The sequence below is a fragment of the Tachypleus tridentatus genome, chromosome 6 (genome assembly GCF_004210375.1).
Source record: "Tachypleus tridentatus isolate NWPU-2018 chromosome 6, ASM421037v1, whole genome shotgun sequence".
NCBI lineage: Eukaryota > Metazoa > Arthropoda > Merostomata > Xiphosura > Limulidae > Tachypleus > Tachypleus tridentatus.
The window spans coordinates 68,980,062-69,003,783 of record NC_134830.1 but is presented as its reverse complement, the minus strand read 5'-3'; the positions used below and the strand labels follow the sequence as shown (position 1 = coordinate 69,003,783).

The 23,722-nt window shown below is 33.4% G+C and overlaps 1 protein-coding gene across 5 annotated transcripts in view; it reads left to right on the top strand.

The window, feature by feature from the left end:
• The window catches only part of LOC143252750 (rho-related GTP-binding protein RhoE-like), a 68,384-nt gene that overhangs the window by 17,318 nt on the left and 27,344 nt on the right, over positions 1-23,722 (top strand). For all 5 annotated transcript variants that reach the window (XM_076505374.1, XM_076505376.1, XM_076505375.1 and 2 more), the window contains one exon: positions 19,041-19,126. The gene's annotated coding sequence lies outside the window, so the exon portion shown is untranslated. The remainder of the gene's footprint in view (positions 1-19,040; positions 19,127-23,722) is intronic.

Genomic DNA, 23,722 nt, shown 5'->3' with positions numbered 1-23,722 from the left:
ATTTATTTTTCTGCTTATCTACTCGCAACTGCCCCCACACTGGTTGTTTGTTTTGAATTTCGCGCAAAGCTACTCAAGGGCTATCTTCGCTAGCCGCCCCTAATTTAGCAGTGTAAGACGATAGGAAAAGTAACTAGTCATCACCATCCACCGCCAACTCTTGGGCTACTCTTTTATCAATGAATAGTGGGATTGACCGTCACATTATAACGCTCCCACGGCTGAAAGGGCGAGCATGTTTGGTGCGACCGGGATTTGAACCCCCGACCCTCGGATTACGAGTCGAACGCCTTAACACGCTTAGCCATGCCGGGCCCCACATTTTGAGCTAGCAGGACAAATTTTTCATACGGATTGGGAGTGGCCCTTTGGGTGTCTTATCTATAATACGGTGTAACTTTTACCAGGAAGGGTAGGGAACTATAAATCGTGGCCTACACGCGAGTAAGTGAATGTGTTTAGGATCGTTTAATTTGGATATGGCATTGGAGTTTTATATTTCTGCTTCCCATCGGTATTTATGGGACGACATGTTAGAAACTTTGTTCATACTCTCACTTTAAACTTCAGCGAGAGTAAACTTGGCACATGTTCTCAAGTTCCACCGGTGAGTATTCTGACGGAATTCGAGCGTGGCCTCCATTTGTAGTAGCTATTGATGTCACTGGGGCATCTTTGGATCATGATTGTAGGCTTTAAATCATGGAGTGAAGCGCGGGTCTTCTATGGTAGTTTAAAGAACAATCAGGTAGACTTATGATGGTAAATTCAAAATAGTCTTTACGGTAAATTGTTATTTCAGTATGGATCGATACAGACTGATTAAAACCAATTGTATAATACGAAGTCAACTCTCCAAAGGGAAATTACAATGGAAGTAGTACGAACCATAGAGGAACTGTTGATTACGAACATGGTTCACAAAAATAATAATCGTAATTTTGATTAGTGTTTTAAATAATAAAAATAAGAGTGTAAGAGTTGATTTAAAAGCTGAGTAAACTTGTTTTAAATCAAACGAGAAACTGCTCGATTAGATTGGAAGTAAGTATTCTAATTCTCGAAGACGAAAAACTGATGAAATTATACGTTTATTTTGTATATTTAAGATACTTTTCAGTATGTGTTTTTCAAAGTAAAGTATTTACTGACGATTAATGAAAAGAAATTATTACGATAAATTTGGATGCTTTTATTTCTGCATGTATTTGTTATTCTAGTTATTGTGATGGTTTTATAATCAATGTAAAAGAACTACAGCTGTGAAGTGAACTAGACATTGTGAAAGTGCATTAGCCATATTTCGAGTTATAACTGCTACTAAAATGGTGATAGATTGTGCGAATAAAAAAAAATAAAGACGAAAATCGTTATTAATTGATTTGAGTTCTGCATCATGTGATAAGCCTAATTGACGATAATGAAGAAATACATAAAAAGAAAATGGGAACACTTTAAATCGATTTTGACATGCTTAACTTTATGTCCAAGACTATTTTACGACGTAATATATACTGGGTAAATTTTGAAGCAAGAAACGCAGTAAAAAGTATTTCTCGATGTTAAACACAAGTCAAAATATCGTCACGAAATGTAGTAAGAAAATGTATTCTAGGAATCAAAATCTAAGTTAAAGTACGATACGGGAAATATAGATACAAGGCACCTTTCAAAACGGGAAATAAAAAGTAATGAGTTAATGAAAAATATTTTGAAGCGGTTACGGAAAGCTTATCTTAATGTACTTAGAATTTGTGGTCAATTATGATACAAGAAATAAAAGAAAAACAGACTCGTTGGAGTGCACTATATTTTGTGTGGTGTAATACTAAGTCAGTGTTTAATACAAAAAGAAGTAAAGAATTGGAAAACGACTTTGAAAGTTTATCCTCTGATATTTGTGTTGAACATTATGAACGATTCCTCAGTTTATAAGATGACTAGAAACTGATTTTTAAAACTATTTTCTCGCTCGCTTTCTAGATGCCTTTCGAATAGTATAAAAAGTTATGGAACCATTGTAGAATGTTGAATAGAAACAGTTTGTTTTTCATTTCATGTCGTGATCTAAGCAGCTTTTTGTATGAAATTTAAAATTCAGTCAAGAACTCGTCAGTAACGTCAGGTTAATTGTGCATTGCAGTGCTTTACATACTACAATGGTTTGTTTTGAAGTTCGCGCAAAGCTATACGAAGGCTATCTGCACTAGCCGTCCCTCATTTAACAGTGTAAGAGTAAAGGGAAGGCAGCTAGCTATCGCTGCCCACCGCCAACTCTCGGTTACTCTTTTACTAACGAATAGTGCGATTGACCGTCACTTAACGTCCTCACGGCTGAAGGGGGCGAGCATGTTTGGTGTGACGGGGATTCGAACCCGCGACCCTCGGATTACGATTCGAGTAACTCAACCACTTGGCTATGCCAGGCCTTTCATACTGGATAAACTAAAAGAAACTTAATCACCAAACTGCATTTGTATTCCGAGTTTCCCCGAGTGAAATGTAATTATGCTTTGCGAGCATTCAAATAAGCACTTAAACATTTTTTGTTTTGCATAAAGCTTTGATCCGAGATCTTGTTTGAAAGTGTCAAAGTCCACAGGTCCTTTACTCTTGATAGCTGAATTATTGGTGTTGAAATTTAGAATTTCTGAAAGATTTGGGCGTATAACGTTGCAAACCGAGTATACTCGTAGAGGGCACAACATTGTGTAACTTTGTGCTTAACAATATACAAAAATAAAGCCTAATTGAAACGCAATAACGAGAAAGTTTTTTTTTTTTTATAAAATCTAATTAGTTTAAAACGATTGGCTCTTTTGCTAATATAATTCGATGCCTAAACTGTCGTATCTGTACCTGCATGACTGTCTTAACTTTCATTATCCAAATATTAATCGGTGATGTCGAGAAAAGCCATTTGTAGAGAAATATACAATGCAAAAACGGCTCGTTTGGGTTGAGAAAATATTTTACATAGAAGAGCGAACAACGTTTCGACCTTCTTTGGTCATCTTCAGGTTCACAAAGAAAGAGGTAACTGACCGGAAGCTGACTACATGTTTGGAAGGGGTTGTGTAACTGAGTGTCGGAATGTAGAGGGCGGTGTTAGATGTTTGAATATATAATTTATTTATTTTATTATATTAATATAAGTATAAAGGTGTTCTTTTGTATTGGTTTATTTTGGGCCTAAGTTGTTGTATAAGTAAGGCTTCTTTAATTTTGCGTTTGTTTATGTTTGTTTCTTTATTTAGTATTTGAGTGTTTTCTATGGTTATGTTGTGTTTATTTGACTTGCAGTGTTCGAAAACGTGTGAAGGTGATTTTTTTGTGTTCTTTAAATCTGGTATCCATTTTTCTACTTGTTTCTCCAATATAGAAGTCGTGGCAGTTATCACATTGTATTTTATAAATAATGTTGGTGTGGTGTTTGTCAGTGTAGTTTTTACATAGTATAGACCTCAGTTTTGTGCCTGGTTTTTGAATAAATATGGTATTAACTGGAATGTCACATTTTTTACTAGTTTTTGCCAAATGTTGGTTATTTGTTTGCTGATGTCGGGAATATATGGTATGTAGCAGTATATGGTATCGTGATTTTTTGATTCGCGAGATATATTTACTTTTATTGGTTGATTTTGCTTTCTGTCTAGGTGTGTGCGTATAATGTTTTCACGGTTTATGGAGGAAACTTATTGATGTTGATGAAGTATTGTCTTATTTTGTCTAATTCATCGTTAATTTTATCTGGTGAGATAGTTTTATGGCTGTGTTTATTTGGTTTCTTAGTATGTTGTGTTTTTGTTTTGTTTCATGTGCTGAGTTCCAAGGAATGTATAGTCCAGTATGGGTGATATTTCGGTGGATTTTTGTTTTGAATTGTGTGTCGGTTCTTGTGATTTTGAGGTTAAGAAATAATATTTGATTGCTTTCAATTAAGTGTGTGTTCTGTAGATGTGAATCCCGCAACCGTGTCATCTACATATCTGTACCAGTATAGTGGTGGATGTAATGTTGTGTTAATTGCTTGTGTTTCAACTTGTGTCATAAAAAATATTGGCTAGAACTGGTGATACTGGGTTGCCCATGCTTAGGCCATTTGTTTGTATATAGTTGGGGTTGTTGAACATGAAGTTTGTCTTTATCGTGGTGAATTCTATGAGGGTTGCTAATTGGTTGCTGGGAATGTCTATAGTTGGGTTAGGGTCTCGGATATAGAGTTCTAAGGCTATCTTGCAGGTTTCAGCGGTTGGGACTTCTGTAAAGAGGGATATAACATCGAAACTGGCCATTAAGGCTTTATGATTAAGTTGATTTAGATTAGACTTTAAATTAAAGGAGTCTTTGATAAATGAGGTGGCTGATGTTAAATATTTGGAGAATGCCTATGCTATGTATTTACCAAGATTGTAATTAAACGATTCATATGTGGATATTATTGGTCGTAATGGACAATCTGGTTTATGAGGTTTGGGGATGCCGTATATTTGTGGTGTGCGTTGACTAACCTCATAATTAACAGAACCGACCGACAGTTAAACACAGACGAGATACATCTACTTAACAAAGGACTCAACTTCGCAATAGCACCTAGGTACATTCCAACCGTAGAAATCAAAACATGTTTAGAAGATCAAGCCAGGAGACTTGTGATACTTTCTACAGAAAACAAAAACAACCAAACACAACCAACAGAAAGAAGACAACTTAGATAATTTTATTGACATCCAACAACCAAACTTCCCAGGTAAAATTAAAAGTTTATATTTTCCAGAAACACCTAAAAACAACATCTTAAACGATTTCTTCAAAGAATTTTCTCACAAAACCATCAACATAATTTCACAAAACAGAAAGCTAAAAAACAATCTTACAAAAAACCTAAAACAAGACAAAAACATAAAAATTCTAAATGCAGATAAAGGTAACGCTATAGTCATAATGAACACGAATGAATACATCCAAAAATTGAAGAACATCCTATCAGACACGAACAAATTTAAATCAATACACACAAATCCAAAAAAAGACACATGAAATTCAACTAAACAAATTACTACTAAAAATTAAAAAAGCCAACACAATTAACTATATGCATCCCAACATTAACTTCACATGTGAACAGGAAGAAAGCAATCAAATATCATTTCTTAACCTCAAAATCACAAGAACCGACACACAATTCAAAACAGAAATCCACCGAAAAATCATCCATACTGGACTATACATTCCTTGGAACTCGGCACATGAAACAAAACAAAAACACAACATACTAAGAAACCAAATAAACACAGCCATAAAACTACGCTCACCAGATAAAATTAACGATGAATTAGACAAAATAAAACAATACTTCATGAACATCAATAAGTTTCCTCCACAAACCGTGAAAACAATATACGCACACACCTGGACAGAAAGCAAAATCAACCAACAAAAGTAAATATATCTCGCGAATCAAAAAATCGCGAAACCATATACTGCTACATACCATATATTCCCGACATCAGCAGAAAAATAATCAACATTTGGCATAAAACTAGTAACAAAATATGACATTCCAGTTAATACCAAATTTATTCAAAAACCAGGCACAAAACTAAGGTCTATACTATGTAAAAACCACACTGACAAACACCACACCAACATTATTTATAAAATACAATGTGATAACTGCCACGACTTCTATATTGGAGAAACAAGTACAAAAATGGATACCAGATTCAAAGCACACAAAAAAATCACCTTCACACGTTTTCGAACACTGCAAGTCAAATAAACACAACATAACCATAGAAAACACTCAAATACTAAATAAAGAAACAAACATAAACAAACGCAAAATTAAAGAAGCCTTACTTATACAACAACTTAGGCCCAAAATAAACCAATACAAAAGAACACCTTTATACTTATATTAATATAATAAAATAAATAAATTGTATATTCAAACATCTAACACCGCCCTCTACATTCCGACACTCAGTTACACAACCCCTTCCAAACATGTAGTCAGCTTCCGGTCAGTTACCTCTTTTTTTGTGAACCTGACGATGACCAAAGAAGGTTCAAACGTTGTTCGCTCTTCTATGTAAAATATTTTATCAACCCAAACGAGCCGTTTTTGCATATATATTTATCCAAATATTACTTCTTCTTTTTTTTTTTTTCATTCTTAGGCCCTCTAGTGGCACAGTCTGTGGACTTACATCACTAGAAACCGGGTTTCTATATTTGTGGTGGGCATTGCACAGATAGCCCTTTTGTGTAGCTTTTGCTACAAAGGGGTCAACTCAAAAACAATCAGTCAATCAACTCATTCATAGCGCACCCTAGTTTTGTTTTCTACAACTGTGCTCTTAGTAACGTAAACTTTGAATTGTATTTCATTAAAATGATTGTTGCTTGTATTAGTAATTGTTTCATGTGTTTTAAAGTTGTTGTTTTTTAATTCATTGAAACCCGTTTGCCGAAAGATATATTTAATAATAAAGACGGTGGGTGTAGATATTCTTAAATACGTTAGTGGGAATACCCGAAAAAAATAAGCAGTCTAATCTGTTTGTATGTAATTTGTATGTGTTTGTATTCTATACTTTCGTTATTTGCATTTTATTAGATTCGTTTTTATTGAGTAATTTTGACTGAAAATTATTTTTACATTAAGTTATTTGCAAGTGCTACAGTACCATCTGTGAACTTTTAAGCATATGTCGTTTGATTTTTAATTGTATCAACTTTTTTTTTTTTTAAATTAAGCACTTAAAGGTCACTCTGATAAGATGAAATCGAAAAAAGGGACATTTATACACAAAGTCTGGTGAAAGTTAAATATGTTTTAGTAAAAGTCCAGAGTTTTTTTGAGTGGATTATTTTATTTATTGAATTTCATAATAACGTTTCGACCATTCGTATGGTCAACATCATGTAGACTGTCGTCTATTGTATAAAATATTGAAATTTTGGTCACACCTAAAAAGACTTATCAACGAAGAAACTACAAAAAAAAATACCCAACACTAGAGCATAACGACACCACATCGCACTCAAACAAAAAATCTGAAGCCTTCAAGCAACACTTTGAAAACACACAGCTACTCGGGCATGAACAGTTATTTTTACAATAAAGTAAACAATCGTGTAACATTACACACAGAACTATATAAACCACTTTTTCCAGTTAACATAAACAACAGAAACGCTAATACTACAAGCGACTACAATAACATACTGCTAACCAAACAAATCACAATGCAAGAACTTAAACAAGCAGTAAAAAGTTCAAAAACAAATCTCCAGGAGATGATGGCATACAAGCCATCCTCATCAAAAAAGGCACTCTGAAATTACTTGACCAACTAATAGCAATCTATAATTTGTCACTTTACCCTGGTTACATCTCAGTTTCTTGGAAACACGCAAATATATTTATGTTGTTCCACAAAGAAGGAAATCCAGCCAATAAACCAAACAGTTACCGACCATTCAGCCTGACCAGATATGCAGGCAAAATTCTTGAACGTATAATCAGTAATAGACTCTCCACATTCCTGGAAATAACATCGAAATTTACCTGAAGAACAAATTCCGATTCCGTATGGATGAAATGGGACTATCGCGAGGAATTATTCGCTGTATCTCGAATATTCTGGAAAACAGCAAATGTAGAGTGAACAATGAGGGAACCTTTTCGGAGTTCTTTACTCCAAAAGCTGGCGTCCCTCAAAGAGTGGTGGTTAACCCTATCCTCTTCATCGTGTATGTGAACAGTATGTCACTTAAAGATCCTAATCATGGATACTCATCACGGTTCGTTGACGATGTAACAGTCTGAAAAAGTGTCCCAACGCCAGCAATAGCAGCCATAAATATATAACCACAATTAAACAGAATAAGCGAATATTGTCAAAAATATAGAATAAAAAAAACCCAACTAGTCATATTTACAAAGTTAACCAAACAAAAAAGTACAACCAGAGATTTACATGAATGGAACACTCCTTCAGTCTGCCACATCCGCAAAATTTCTAGGATGAACTTGCAATTCGAAACTAATGTGGATAAGCCATCTAAATAATATTAAAACTAAAGTCTGGCGAAGAACAAACTATGCTAAAAGTCTACCTGGAAAAAAGTGGAGCATTAGAAGACAATATTCTAAAGATATACAAAATATACATAGGACCTGTAATCGACTATGCAGCTCCAGCATAAATTAATGTAAGCAAACAACTATTGAAAACCAAACTACAGACAATACAAAATACACCACTCACGAAGACATATACCCAGATCTACCTCATCAAAGTTCATGCACAAATATTCAAACATACCAATAATAACAGATAGACTCCTACATAGTACAATAAATTACTTTGGTAAAAATTGGAGGAAAAACGAATTAGTATGCGAACTTGACGGGTACCGCTCACATGATGAAGATAGTCCTAAACAACTCTCCCCTGTTGACTTATGCATTAGGTTAAAATAGAATAAATAAATAACATTTTAAAAAAAGACCACTTGCAAGCTATGCATCACATTAGTAAGGAACTCGCTGATAAACATTGAAAGTGTAATTTATGTAAATGTTTCTTAATAAATTCCTTCTAGTGAAAGTGCAACTTATTATGGAAAGAAATAATATATTTGCACCAAATGTATTGGTGAATATTACATGTCCATTGCCCTGATAGAGGCCTGAGAAAGTGCGAGTTGCTCAGACCCTCATGTAATATTTATCCATACATTTAACCGTTGTGATAAATAAAGTAAAGGAAGGAGAAAGGGGTCAACGTGCACCTGACCCTCTCGGGTATACAAATACCTAAAGGACGAAAGAGAGAGAGAGATTTCAGTTCGTGAATAATTAACACTTTAATTTTATCTTCTATTGACGATGTATTCTTTTCGTAATAGTTTAAAGTTGCTAATATTACTAGGATATTGATTTGTTGTGCTGTGTTCGTAAACGTGCTTTGAGGAATTGTACTTTTAATCCTAACATTTACGTTCGTCTGGTTTCGCTTATATAAGTGTTGTTATATTTATCGTACTAACATTCGTGTATTCTTCTGTTGTTCAAATTGACAAAACAATGGTGATCTTTGATTTTAGTACTCGATTCCTGAAAAAAAAAAAAACGAAGACTACTGTTTCGATTGTATTTATTCTATACATATTTTTAAGTGTTTATGATGCCTTTGGTTACACATCCGTGACATAGTGAGACACCTAATTGTAGGTTTGAGTTTATCCATTTTGCTTCCTTTGTGGAGTTTATAATCCACCCCTTTTTTACCTGCTATTGAATTTGTTTTTATACCTGGCTAAGGTTCTGATGACAATAGACTTAGAGAGGTGACACTTATTGATAATTGTACTAGGTATTAATTCTATTTCATATTGTGAATTGTTGCTGCTGTATATATTAAATGCTGTTATAAATGCATAATAACGTGCTAATAGCTTGAGACCTACTTTTTTTATTTGTCACCATTACCAAACGTACAGCTGATTTTGATATTAAAACCGTTAGTTCAGTTCGTTTAACTTAAAATTTGGTTTTCATTCTCTTCATCAGTGAATTTTATGTTAGATTAAATGTTGTTTACGTGTTGTAGAAGTGACTGACTGTTGATGGTTGTTGTCTTCAAATTTACAAAGTATATCGTCAAAGTATCTAAACTAGTTGTGTAGAAAAATGTAAAGTTACGCTAATGGCCTTACTTTCCATTTAGGTAATGAACATTTTGCACGATCTAGGGCGTCGTTTTTCGTAAGCTAACTTTTAATATATTATAAAATAGAGGACAGTTCACTGGATGATGACCACACAATTAGTCGAAACGTTATTATAAAGATCAAAAAAGAAAATCCACTCAAAATGTTTTATTTCTGGCTTTTTATTTAAAGCATACAGTAATTTCCACTCCATACAAAAACTATTAATGTTTACAACGCTTCGGTTTGAGACAACCTTCTTTTAACATTTAAATATAAACCTTTCACTTTGTATTGACACGGAAAGTTTAAGATCACCAGAGGAACGGCGTCCCAGTTCGAAATATTACGAACGTTAATACATATTTGATGTTATCGTGTTCTGATGGTATACGTTTTTATCTCTTCTTTTATTTGTTTGTTTTATAGTAAAGTCACATTAGGCCATCTGTTGGGTCCACGGCTTGGAATTGAGTCCCGGATTTAAGCATTGTAAATTCGTAAAATTGCCGCGGTCTCATTGGGGAGGGGGCCCCTTCTTTTGTTTTTATTATTTGTATTAGGAGTACTTCAGTAATCAACTGAAGGCTATAAGCAGTTGTTCATTTTTTGTCATCCAAGAATATAGTGAGAAGTCTTTTTTTTTTTTTACGACATTAAATAAAGTATGATGTAAAAAAATGTAATTTCGATATTAAATTTAAGTTGAAGTATCATATAAGAAATATAACGAGAGATGTTTACATTAAATATCAGTTGAGATATGATACGAGGAATATCAAGTGAGAAAAGTTGTATTGTGAGAGGAAATTACTAGTTGGTGATACGTCATTCATTAATACGCTTAGATTATAAAAGTATCATAAAGCTAGCACGTTCAAAAGTGGATTGTTTCCAGCATTACGTTTTTGCATTTTCATAGTTTCGAGTGTGTGTGTTTTTCTTATAGCAAAGCCACACTGGTCTATCTGCTGAGCCTACCGAGGGGATCGAACCCCTGATTTTAGCGTTGTAAATCCGTAGACATACCGCTGTACTAGCGGTGGGCTCATAGTTTCGACCTCGAATTATGATGTTCACAGTGAATCTTTTTAACAAATGGTCCGGCATGGCCCGGTGGTTTGAGCGCCTGACTCGTAATCTGAGGGTTGTGTGTTCGAATCCCCATCGCACCATAGGTGATCTGTTTTCAGCCGTGAGGTCTTTATAATGTTACCGCTAATCCCACTATTCGTTGGAAAAAGAGTAGCCCAAGAGTTAGCGGTTGGTGATGATGACTAGCTGCCTTCCCTCTAGTCTTGCACTGCTAAATTAAGGACGGCTAGTGCGGATAACCCTCGTGTAACTTTGCGCGAAATTCAAAACAAACTTTTAAATAATTGGTGTTCCTAAAACTTTTTCTAATGAGTGAAAAAGATATAATACACATTAAAATTCTTTACGTGTTGTAGTAATTACTCATTATTTTACATTATGAAAGATATAGTAAAATGATTAATTTTGCATTATTTCACTCTTGACTATATTCTAGTCACTTGTGCTTCAATATACCACTTGCACTCTCTTGGGATCGCCTTACACCTTGGGATATGCTGCTTTAAACAAAATGTCACCTGAAAGGCTGTCTACTCGTTGAGCATAGAACTTGCTTAGTTAAGTTTTTTTCGCTTTCAAACTCCAAACAGGTCCTTAAAACAGTGAAATGTAAACACTCTTGTACTGTACTCCAAAAAGAGCGTTTTTGTATTGTGTGTCTATGTGACACAAAAGTATCAATGACCCAGTCAAACATATTTGACATCAAGCATGAGCAGATATGTTTGTAAATAAATAATATATGACCAAAGTAAAGGTTAAAATAGCTAAATCAGTAATTATTTTAAATTACTCCAGATGACTATGCACATTTATAAAATAATATCTGTGTGGATAAATAAAATTAATTTTAAATCTCGTCTTGTTATAAAGTTTTTTATTTCTTCATGTTTTATGGTAACCACTTGGATAGAATTTAATGGATTTCTGTGATAGAAGAAATATGAAGGATCTACTTATGGATAAGAAAGTTCATGGGTATAACCAAGTGACTGAATTAATGTCTATTTGAAATATGTTAATTTTAAGCAACTGAAAACTTTCAGCTATGTATTTAAAAAATAGTTGTATAACAAAAATATGTCTGAAACATAAGTAAAGTAAGTTACTCGCTTTGTTAGTCCGTATAAATTGTCATCTCTCGGTTTTCTGCCTTCTTTAATATGAGAGTATCTACCTCTGAACAAAAAGAGCGCTGGACAATACAGCTAAGCAGTAGTGTTCCATTAGTTTAATCTCATTGAGAGAAAAGTTAGATTTCTGATACAGTATTTGAAGGTGAAGCCACTGAATAGTTTCGGTCTTTGACGAATGTCCAGTCTTATGCTTCTTAACTTGTACAACTGTGAAACCATCCATTTCATATAAAAAATTAGTTTGCTTGTTTGGTGGTGGTTTTTTTTTTTAAATAAACTTTAAATAAAGACATATGCTGTTCGCTTGCGGTAGCTTTAAGACTTGTAACGCTAGAGTTTGGGTTTGATCCGTGCAGTAGATCAGTGCAGATAGTCCACGTCCAGCTTGGCGATTAATACAACAAAAAGCGCGCTGCTCTTGCAAATACAATGGGCACTTTAAAATTGGTTCATCAGAATGTTTACTGGTTGAATACTGGTTTGCAATATTATTTAATACAACACGTAACAATGAGAAACAAGTTAAAGACTGCTAGTCTTAAAGTATTCCTTCAGTGAATGGCAAACATCTTCATTGTCCAAATGAATATATATCTATATTTGTTTTATTATATAAAGAGTCATTGAAAACGTCTGCGTACTTTTTCCGACAGACGATTAGTGTGCGCGTTTTAACGATTATTTGTTTCTGTGACATCCACTAGCTTGTGATGTTGGATGATCACTGTTGTAAGTCCTTGAAAGTTTATAATCATGTTGATGAATAAAGCTGACTGGCAAGCAACTAACATTCTTATGTATTTTGTAAATAACAAGCAAAAGTACCCAGCCTCAGTGAGGGAAAATATAATCTATCAATTAAAATTATTTCATAGACTTTAAAAGTGCTAATTGTGCTGCACTCTGTTTTACGCAGAGCTAAAACTCTGGGCTACTTGTACCACTTACTGTGAAAGGTTACGTCACATTTTATGTGAATGATAGTTTGTTAATTCCTACCAATTTAGTGTACAATATCCTGGTTACAAAACAAAATTTGGCATCAAAATTATTCATGTCTGTTCTTCCGTCATTTCAAAAGTGAATAAATGTTGAGCTGTACGCGAGTTCACAGCTTTTCAAATGCTGCGCGGAATACTGCCGTGGTAAACGTGAGACAGTTGAACGGACAGACAGACATCTCGATTCTCAATATGTATAAGATAGCTCATTCCACACCTTTTCTTATAGCTATAATAATCATATCTTATTGGTTGTAGTACTTAGTTTTATCTTTTAATTTTTTTAATAAATCCTTTGAAATTTTATGCAACGTTATTGGCTTAGTATTTACAATTAACCTAAAAATTATAAAATAGTCAAACGTTCGGAGATAGTATGGAATCACATTTTTTTTAACTAATGATTTACTATATAATTCTATAACGAAAGGTTTATCTTTGACTTGTTAATTTATAAAACTAAGTATTTCTAGTTTGGTTATTACAAAGAATTGTCCTCATTAAAGTATATTTAATTTTTAAGATTTGGCTTACATTTAATTAGAAATCCCTAAAATCGCAGCAGGTCCAAAGTTAATTTTAAAGAATGAAAGCTTAAAAATAAAATAGCAGATATTGTTTCTATTTCTATTGTAAAATAAAATTATTGTCTCGATGGAAATTCTAATTATCAATAACCTTTATTCAAAACAACAACCTGGCTCGGTCAGAAGTACAAATAAACCTAGCAATTAGAAACCGATGAAACAAATATGTATGATAAAAAGTACGTTAACTGTGAACGTTTCTTCACATTTTTCTTAATTTGCAAATTCAAAATCAGAGATATGTAAACATAATTTTAGATCCATTTTTTCTCTCCCACTGGCCATTGCCATTTTGTTCAATACGCGTAAGTATAAGTTGGATTGGACGACGACAGGCCGTCCGAAATACTAAATCCTTTAACATTTACAGTTTCTAGACATGTAAATTTAACGTGATTTTATCACAAATTTACGGACTATTGGTATGTAACATTCCATGTTAACTATTAGGTTGAGGAATAATTCGTGAGCGTTTTTAAATAATTTCATTCAAGCATTACATGCAAGACTATACAATACTTCAATTCATGAACACATTACACCCAAAACTTTTATTATGATACTTTATTTCATGTAATACCTAGGTATATAGTATGCATTGTTTTAAACGAAATTGCAAGAAATTAAATTCGAAAAGCAGATGGTGTCGAAAATGCTCGATTTTGTCCACTTGACATTCCATTTAATGAGCTGAAAATGAAAGCAAAAATTAAAGACATATGAAAATCAAACACACCATCTATTAGAGCAAAAAATTATCTACCAAATGACATGAAATATTTTGCGAAAGCGTTTCATTTATTAATATATTTTTTTTAACTTGAAAAAACTCTCGAATTATTCCTCAACCCAATAGATCTATGAAACACATTGATTCATCAGCTGGGTATCTTTACTGTTAACATGATTTTTACCACAAATTTTCGGATATTGGTATGTAATATTCAAGCTTAAATAGAAATAATAGAACGCTTGATTCATCAACTGGGTATTTTCACTATATGCAGTGCTTTCAGCCACGGTACTAATAACTTTATGAGGTCAAAATAACTTGATCTTATTAGCTAACGATGCAAAATATCCTTCATAATAAAAAAAATAACAAAACCTAAATATGTATTTTAAACATTTGAATTCATTAAATAAAGAATGGAATATAATTTTTGTTTGCAAGATGCATAAAAGTAGTTTTTTACTCTTTTTATTCCCTGTTTCTGAAATCATAAAAACCAGTATACTGTTATCAAACCTAACAAAATTTAGCCATCAATAAAATCCACTTAACAGCTCTTACAATGTAACCCACAAGGTAAATGTGACTATACACTACATGGCCAAAAATATTTGGACACCCCTTCTAATTAGTGGGTTCGGCTATTTCAGATACACCTGTTAGTACAGGTGCATAAAATCAAGCTTACAGTCATGCAATCTCCATAGACAAACATTGGCAGTAGAATGGGTCGTACTAAAGAGCGCAATGACTTTTAACTGATGCACTTAAATGCACTGTCATAAGATACCACCTTTCCAACAAGTCAGTTCGTCAAATATCTGCCCTTCTACACCTGCGCCGGCCAACTGTAAGTGCTGTTATTGTGAAGTGAAAACGCCTAGGAGTAACAACAGCCCAGCCGCGAAGCGGTAGACCACACAAGCTTACAAAATGGGACCGCCGAGTGCTGAAGCACGTAGCGTGTAAAAAAAAATCGACTGTCCACAGTTACAACATTCACTACCGAGGTCCAAACTGCCTCTGGAAGCAACGTCAGCACAATAACTGTTCGTCGGGAATTTCATGATATGGGTTTTCTAGTCCGAGCAGCAGCACGCAAGCCTAAGATCACCATACGCACTGCCAAGCATTGGCTGGAGTGGTGTAAAGCACACTGCCATTGGACTCTGGAGCAGTGGAAGTGCGTTCTCTGGGGTGATGAATCGTGCTTTACTATCTGGCAGTCTTACTCACGAATCTGGGTTTGGTGAATGCCAGGAGAGCGCTACCTAAGTGAATGCATAGTGCCAACTGTAAAGTTTTGTGGAGGAGAAACAATGGTCTGGGGCTGATTTTCATGGTTTGGGCTAGGCACTTTAGTTCTAGTGAAGGGAAACCTTAATGCTACAGCAAACAATGACATTATAGGGATTTGTGTGCTTCCAACTTTGTGGCAAAAGTTTGGGGAAGGCTCTTTTTTTTTTTTTTGTTTCAGCATGACAATGCCCCCGTGAACAGAGCGAGGTCCATAAAGACATGGTTTGCTTAAGTTGATGTGGAAGAACTTGACTGGACTGCACAGAGCCCTCACCTCAACCCCATCGAACACGTTTGGGATGAATTGGAACGCAGACTGCGATCCAGGCCTTCTCGCCCGACATCAGTAGTCAACCTCATTAATGCTCTTGTGGCTGAATAGGAGCGAATCCATGCAACCTTGTTCCAAATTCTAGTGAAATCCTTCCCAGAATAGTGGAGGCTATTATAGAAGCAAAGGGGGACCAACTCCATATTAATGTCCGTGGTTTTGAAATGAGATGTTCAATAAGCACATATGGGTGTGATGGTCGGGTGTCTACATACTTTTGGCCATGTAGTATATATTGTTTATGGTGGTTCTTTTCTCCATGAAAACGTGTTTCAGTGTAAAAAGCACGACGTAAGGTGTAATTCGTTCTTTAATTCGCTACTCCCACTGCAACAGACTTATTTCGTCGAATTTACGGGTCACTACTGCTGTTAGAAAGAGCGAAGTTTATGAATTGGTGGAATGCAAACAGTGTGTTTGGTTTAGATGTGTAGTCTGTTACCTATGATAACCTAAAATACTTTAGATTATTTGTAAATCGTGTAGCGTACAGTTATTTATTTATCATTATGCATCGGACTAACCGATTATTTATTTAGTTGATTTATTTTCTTCACCGAACGTGTACTTCAATGACGAAAAGATAAAGGCCTAATTTGTCTGCTTCACCACTACTACTGCAACGGACTAGTATTGCCTAATTCACGGCTGATAGATGTTTCAACTTTGGTTACTAGTGGTGAGTAAAGGATTTATACACCTAAACCAAACATGTATTACTGATTACCTGCAGAACCAAGTAGAACTGTAGTACAAACAAGTAGAGCAAAATTAACGTTTCAGAAGTTGCAGTATACATTAGATGAATTTAACCATTTTATAGCTTTTACTGTTGTTAATATTCAGATATTAACTAAATATCTAAATATTTAGAACTTCCGCGCCAAACTATAAAGAGAAGCTATATTCTTAGTTTCAAAGTAAGCGACAGAGAAGGCAGTTACCCAACAGTACCCACCCACCAACTCTACGTCTACTCTTGTATGAGTGAATAGTATGATTTGAATGTTAGTTTGAGAGCCCATGCATGATTCCAAAGTACGTTGTGCGTTTTTACGGTGATAGAACGTGAACTGTTAATTCTCCGCCCCACTGTCTGGAGAACCCAACTATGATGACACTCCCAGTCCATTTAAACAGTGTCAACGAAACAGGACACTTAATTAACCATAACAGTATCAAATACATTAAAACGCGGAACTAATAGGGCAGATTTGTAACATTTTCCTGTGTTACATTTTATTGATTTAATGTCCATATAAATCTGCAACTTGAGGCAAGGTGTCTCTTAGGTGTTTCAATGTAGGATTTCACCAGTAAACAACAGCTGAAATGTTTGTAGTAACTAGTATTATAGAAGCACCTTTATTAATGCGGTTTGCACATATATTTATTTTTTAAAAGATATGATTTCGAAAAACTGTAGCCGAACTTATAGAAATAATGGAGTGAATGTGCTTGGAGTCAAAATAATTAATTATTTCGGCATTAAGATAATATACGAATTAATATTAGTTCTATTTGAGCCCTCCGGTGGTACAGCCTTACGTCTGCGGACTTACAACATTAGAAACCAGGTTTCAATACCTATGATGGGCAGAACACAAAGCCCATTGAGCAGTATTTAATTCTAATACTTTGTATTTCGAAAATTCCTACAACTAACCTAAAACCGACAGAAAAATTTTCTTGTTCAAATTTCCTTCCAAATTGGCTCTGTATAAAACCACTGACAATACTATCCAGGCATTTCGAACTGTGCATATTTCAACTTAGCAAGAAGCTTTACTTAGGTTTTGAAGTTCGTGAGCCGTATTATATCGATAGTTATAATCCTGACAGATTTAAAAAGGGTTTTGGACTAAGATACAAAATAAAGTAACAAGATATTATAATGTTTTTATATAAATATAACTTCATGGAATTTTCAAATAAAGCATTGTTTTCATTCAATAAAAGATAAATTATTTTTCAAATTCTCCTATGAAACTTGGTTTTTACTGTTGTGAATTTTCTTTAGAACGTCTAAATACGCATATAAACAAGCACGAATACAAAATGGTAGGCTCTTGTTTATATATACTAATAAATGTTCCGCGAAGTGTGACGTAGTTGCTATGATAATGAATGAATTAAAGTTGTACCAAAGTACCCCAACGTCTGTTTATAAAGGCAAAAACACAAAGCCTGTAGGATAATTTAATGTTCTTAACGTAATTCCAAAAGCTTTTGTAATGTTTTATTGGTAATTATTTTCTTACACTCTCACTCGTAACATTCTGATATTTTTCCCTACTACGATTTTCACTGAATGTGTAAAATCTGTTAAATGGGGTATAAAAAATCCACTTAAGCCCAACCAATTTTGAAAGGTTTACAGTGAAATTGACGACAGGGTGATAAGTTTTCTAACTAAAAGTTTATGATAATGCTTTCTGTATAACAGTTTCTGTACTCTTTCCCTGTGTTTTTTATCTGTGTGAAGCTACTACCATTCTTTTAATCCACGTATGCATAACCTTTTACAGCTTCAATAAGTTTCAGTGTTATTGATTTAATCATAACTGATTGAAGAGGAGATAGAAAGCCCAAAGAAACTTCATAGATCGTATATATCTAAGAATATAAAAACTGTCAAACGTAAAAGCGCCATTGCATAAATCAGCATTTTATGAGACAATACGACCTACTAGTTTATATATGATAGTAAAATATACATAATTATACGTTATAAGATATCCATGTCGCATATTTTACAGTTTAAGAAGTAAAAAATCCATTCATATAATTTCTTTACTTTGAAATATTTTATTTTACATTATGGTTTAAAGTCTTCATTAAATGTGAGTGATTTTCTAACCACATGGTCCTTCGTAGCTTAGCAGTAAGTCTGAAGGCTTTTAACGCTAAAAGTATAGTTTCGATACATGCAGTAACTAATGTAGTCATATTGTATAGCTTTGCGTTCGGCGTGAATCTAATCTAATCTAATCTCATGTATCAACTTGCTATAATTTTATTTCACTTCTTAAGAAAAACTTAACAGATTATTCACTTTTCTAACGGTAGGAAGTGGTCTTCTAACTAAACTGTTAAGCCCTACTAAAAACGGAAAATATTTTTCATTTACAGATTATATTTCTGGGTGTTGTGGATGACAAAGGACGAGACACAGATAAAAGTAGAAAATTCGTGAAACGTGAGGGTAAACGGAGAAGGTAATCATACCCACAGACGATTGTTTCTTATTTTTTTATGTTATGCGTTGTTATTCTAATACAGAATTCTTTTGGAAATTTCAATAAAGTGTTAACTGTAAAGTACTCCCAAAGAACTTTTCCAACAACACGTAACTGTTGACTTAAAATTGTTTTACGAAATTATTGACGTATAGCAAGTATTGTGTTCTTGAAAGAGTTATAATCTAAAAACATCATTTTAACCACAGTTATTTAAAATACATTCCTGGTTTCATCGAGAATGTATTGTTACATGAAAAACTTATTACATTTTCTTCAATGATAGAATTCACTAGACGTCTCAGATTGAATCACTCTGTTAGTTCTTGCTTTACATTCTGTTTTCAGAGCCATTTAATTTAATCTTTTTTAATGTATTTCTCATCTCGAAATCATACTGTGACCGAGTAAGTAAAAGTTCTTTTTTGTTAGGAAAGACAACAAATATACTGTTTCATTTAGCTGATTTGTTCGAACGATAACCTAATTAAACAACAGTCAAAATGTGTACATTTTACGTTTTAATTCTTACAATCTTGCATGTTTTCCTTTCATCTTTTTCCGTGATGAGGAAAACTTCAGTGACTATATCATTCATCTCAGTTTTTCCTCTTAATTTCAAAATAAGATCACTCTCGCCTGAATTATTTTCAATATCTTAATCTCGTCAGATGTTCGTCCGCTTCAAATGCCCGCTTTTTCTAAACCTACAAAACAATAAAACCGGTGGGCGAAGGAAGAAGCACATCTTTATATCACACTCAAGAACGTTAGTGATACGCGTGGAAGAAGGAACACTGAACTTCTGTATAATCTGAGAAGTGCTTTATTTATTTTCGCTTGTCATCTATCCGCGCACATGGTTGGCAGCTGTGGATGTGGTCATGATAAAAGCCATTACCGAATTAAAGAAAACCTGTTGTGCGTCCAGACATTTCGTTCTCTCTCTCTCTCTCTCTTTTCTGCTCTTGCTTAATACATGTTAATGATCCTGTATGGGAAGTGTTAAATGTGGTTTATTTGTCATTTAAATCTTTGCTAATGCCTTTGGTTACTGTATCAACTAAGAAACGGAACTTTAATAAAGTCATTTCATGCTTTCATAGAATTAAAAAAAACTGCTGTCATCAGGACAAACTTTGTATACGTGTTAGGAAACATTGTTATTAGAAGTTCTTAATGATCTGACGTTAAAATTACCATCACCAAAATCTAAGATCACTCCTTTATGTAGGTAAAAACCAAACTTCCTTTTGATTAATTGGTTCCATTTTCATTATTTTGAAACAGCATTACGTTATCAACTCGGTACCGGCACACTAATTTATAATTTTTGCCACTGTAGTTAGCGGGATCTGTAATAATTAATTTGAATGTGTTTACTCTCTGACTATGTGCGTTTTATTAATATGAAAAGTAAAGTTAGATGTAACAAAGCAACAAAAATTGTTGCTGAAAAGTAAGTGATTAAGATGACTTTTACCAATGCCCATCTCTTGTCGTTTTCAACACCAATTAGTTTATTCGTCTCCAGTATTTGCACAAAACTACAAGGGCTCTGTCTGCTCAAAATCACCGTTCTTGATTTTGAACTAAGAAACCAGAGAGAACACAGATAGTCAGTAGCATCTGTTATTAACTCTTGGGTGTTCCCATTCCTGCATAACGCCACTAAGAACAATATAAATGATTACTAGTTGTAACTACGAAACTTGTAAAATGCAATAGACAATCCATTGAAATACAGTACATCTATAATACATATAAGGCAAATTTTACTTCGTCTTAAAAAGAATGTTTATAAAAAAAAAAGTAGAAAATTATTTAAATTGTTATGAAAATACCTTACATAATCTAACAAAATAATTGCTGATAAAATGCTAAGTAAGACAAAATCTGTAAAGCATCAAATCTTTAAATTGTTGTCCTTCTATATAAAGTCTTTATTTTAAAAATGTTTATCCATATTTAATATTTCCGTGCCAAATCATGGACATTACAATTTTATTTCTTTTGAGTTTTTCAACATAATGTTTATTGTTTTTTGTAACATTTTTTTACTAGTTATTTTGAGAAAGGTGTGATTTGTAATAAAAAAAAAAAATATTTGTACAAGTCTGCCACAGGGAACAACACTGACAACTATTACTGATATTTCTATAAAGAATAAGGCAAAAACCATAATTAAAAAGAAATATTTAATTTTTGCAAAAATAATATACTTACATAACATAACGATAAAGTTAATTTGGGTTTATGAAATTGATTAGAATAGTAGTTGTTTATATTATTAATAATGTTAACAGTTTATTAAGGTTACTTAACTATCTGCTTAAAAAATTAAATTCTCCTATATGTATGAAATAAACATTATCAAAATTTTATAAGTTAAGGTATTTTATTTGAAGTTGATCTCCTGTATTTCATGTGTGTGATATTGTTTTAAATTCGTATTTAAATTTGATCTTCAAATTCCCATTAACAGTCCATGAGCCAGATGGGATGATCCGATACCACGTGTGATGGCAAATTTTAATGCTTGTGTTCTGAAAGCTTAGAATCCACACGAATTGTTTAAACATGAGAAACGTCTGGCTAAAGTTTTTTTTTTTTTATATATTTTTCCCTACCTTTATATATCTTCAGGGATCTCCGGAGCAAATGCCATCTCTAAGTATTAATACTTACCTTCGTTCCATTTCATTCAAACTTTGTACCAAACTGTGTGGCGAACAAAAAAGCCTACGAAAGTTTATGTTGATATGTTATACATTTATACTCATTAGCTGGAACAAAAATGGACAGTTATTTTTGAAAAGTCCATAAAAAACACATATCAAATTCAAAGTTTCGCAAGATTTGAGTGAAAAAATTGATTTGGAGTTTGTATACATAACAAACATCCATGCAACAGACTTTCTTGCAAAAAAAAACCGATTATCTTGTTCACTTGTATATTGCTTGAATTGAATTTTATATTAAAAGATACCTACTCACAATAACAAAAATATTTTGAAAAACACGAGATAATATATTTAAAAAAATGTTTTTATATGAAAATATTTAGTACTTGAACTAATTAAGAACAAAGTGTATACACTTACGTTTCTGTCATCACAAATCACAACACATTAATCATAGTCATCGCTACCCTTTACGTCATCCACTTCAGAGCCATAAATGTTTTTCATATTTTGTAAACTTTGGTCAATTATTGTAAAACAGTCATAAAATTAGTATAGTATAGTATAATAATGAAAGCTGGGGTATATTCAAACATCAAATTTTCGATAGATAAAGTGGGAAGCCACTAATATAGAGATTTTTTTTCTCCATGTAAATCAAGGCGTCTTAGTGTATGTGATCATTAGCTGGATAGTATGAGATACCTACTTCTATCTCTATCTTGTTTGGTTTCTTTTTTTCAAGGTTAGTACATAGTTTTTTTTATTCAGTAATAACTTTTTCCTAATACTTGTTTGTTTACTTTTTTAATAAGATGACGTACATGGTTACTGAGACTTAGAATGTATTCTTAGACTATATAACTTTTCCATAGAAGTCTGTTCTATTCTATCAAATTATACTTACTGATAGAACTAAGTTGGCGCTAGGCCTGTTGGAAAAGGACAATGATGAACGAAAATAAGCACTGATTTAACTATTCGTTGGTTTTCGACTGTGAGGGGCTCTGGAAAGCTAGAAAAGCAGCATATACACCGTAAACCTAGTGATTATGTATTTTAATTGGATTTCTGAAATCCTTATCCAATTTTTGACGAAACAGCCTGAAATTATGCATGTCAATTCCTAACCCCAAGAAATATTACTAGAGATTTTGATTAAAAGAGTCGTGGATGCTTACGAAAATGGGTAAAGCTTTAATGTTTGGTTAATCCAATTTGCTTAAAATCGTAATTGATATTTGAGCAGGCATTGAAAAACAATCAAGATGCAGATTTTGGAATATTTTTGGGACTAAGGTTATTTGGTGGGCTCTCGGTACTGGATCCACAGGTTCACATCAAAATTGGTATGGAAGAGGGGATGAAGAGATCTTTGAGTCCTCTCGAAATTCACTGCAAGGATTCAGATAAATACAACCACGAGCAGTTTCGTTCCTATTTTAGGGATCAATAGATTGATTGTATGGATTTGCCTGAAAGTTGGCAAGATTTAGAACAATGTGTAGAATTTTTATATAGTTTCTGTTTCTAAGAATTTCACGAGCTATTTATTAGTTCCATAATAGTTTTTATTTTTAGGTCCTTTTTTCTGTAAATGAAGCAACTATTTTTCTATTTGAACGATTTATTTGAACATTATACAGTGATCAAATATATTAGAAGAATGATTTGAAGGAAACCGATTTGTCTCATTACAATTAGTTGTGCCCACAATAGAAAAATGGTCAGGCTGCAAAACATTTTAATATGACGTATACAACCTCGGTGTATTTTTAAGGGTCGTGTGTGTGCGTATGTATGTATGTATGTGTGTGTGTGTATAATTTTTTTTAAATAATCACATGTATACATTTCAACATCCCAACATCAGATGTTCAATTTCATCATG